The sequence below is a fragment of the Odocoileus virginianus genome, chromosome 29, assembly GCF_023699985.2.
Source record: "Odocoileus virginianus isolate 20LAN1187 ecotype Illinois chromosome 29, Ovbor_1.2, whole genome shotgun sequence".
NCBI lineage: Eukaryota > Metazoa > Chordata > Mammalia > Artiodactyla > Cervidae > Odocoileus > Odocoileus virginianus.
This window is the reverse complement of record NC_069702.1, coordinates 28,742,666-28,744,051: the sequence shown is the minus strand read 5'-3', so window position 1 is coordinate 28,744,051 and position 1,386 is coordinate 28,742,666. Positions and strand designations below refer to the sequence as shown.

General features: G+C 41.1%; 1 non-coding gene across 1 annotated transcript; it reads left to right on the top strand.

Annotated features, from left to right (window-relative positions):
- The first annotated feature begins 1,033 nt into the window (after positions 1 to 1,033).
- On the top strand, positions 1,034 to 1,104 carry TRNAY-AUA (transfer RNA tyrosine (anticodon AUA)). The gene has a single exon. It is a non-coding gene; the product is annotated as a tRNA-Tyr (tRNA).
- Positions 1,105 to 1,386: the final 282 nt, after the last annotated feature.

Here is a 1,386-nt window from a genome sequence, read left to right as displayed (position 1 = left end):
AACTTAACCTACTCTTTCCTACACTTTGCTCTTTAAACTCTAAAAAAGACTCAAACACCCACGTATCAGGGCCAATGCCACTGTATGCGTCTGGTCCCTTTCTTCCCTTGGAAAGTGAATAAAAACACTTTTTTCCCCCCTCCTTCTGTGAATTCTTTCACAACCCATGTCAGCTCACCTAACACAAATTATTTCTAGAGAATTATAATATAGATGAAAAATGATTGTAATCTGAACTAGGTTAGTATCAATGGGAATGATAAGAGTAACCTAATTTGAATATCATTTACAGAGTAGAAATGATTGCTATAGAGGAAGAGAGAGAAGAAAAACCTCCAAGTTTTTAACCAGGGAAACCTGGCTGAATGGTGGCATCATTCACCCAGGCTGGAAAAAACAAGTTGGAACAACTATTTTGAAGAAGATATGTGTAGTTTCGGATATGTTGAGTTTGAGGTTCCAGTATGAATTTAAAAAGGAGTGGACATTCAAATCTGAAAACTAGGAAAGAAATCTCTGGACTAGAGCCATCAGCATGAAGATGGTAATTGATACCATGGAAGTAGATGAGATCATTTGTTGTTCAGTTGCTAAGTCAGATCCATCTCTTTGCAACCCCAAGGTTGAGATTACGTAAGAAAATTAGAAGAATGTGAACAGGAAAAGCTTTAACATAGAACTTTGAAGAATTCTTATGAATAAGAGATAAGCAAAAGAGGGGTCCACAAAGGACATGGAAGAATAGCCAGAAACTTAGCAAGTGGTATCATAAAAGTCAAGGGAGAAGGTATTGAGAAGACCCGCATCACCAATGTTTCATGTTGTTGAGAATATATATATACTAAAATGTATGGAAATTGGGGTGGAGGTCTTGTCAAGAGCATTTCAGTGGTGGTAGAAACCAGACTGTGGTGTGTAGAGGTATAGCAAGAATTGAAGAAACAAGTAGAAGGATTCCAGTGTATTTTTCTCTAAAAGAGAGGAAAAAATAAGATAATGACCAGAGCAAGATGTGGAATTAAGGAAGACCTTTTCCCGGGTGGCTCAGTTGGTAAAGCGTCTGCCTATAATGCAGGAGACCAGGTTCAATCCCTGGGTAGGGAAGATCCCCTGGAGAAGGAAATGGCAACCCACTCAGGTACTCTTGCCTGGAGAATCCCATGGACGGAGGAGCCTGGTCGACTACAGTCCATGGTGTTGCAAAGAGTCGGACACGACTGAGCGACTTCACTTTCACTTTTTTTTCTTAAATTAGGAAAGATTGAGGGCTTCCCCAGAGGCTCAGTGGTAAAGAATCCAGCTGCCACGCGGGAGACAGAGGAGACCTAGGTTCAATCCCTGGATTAAGACGATCCCCTGGAGGAGGGCATGGCAATGCACACTGGT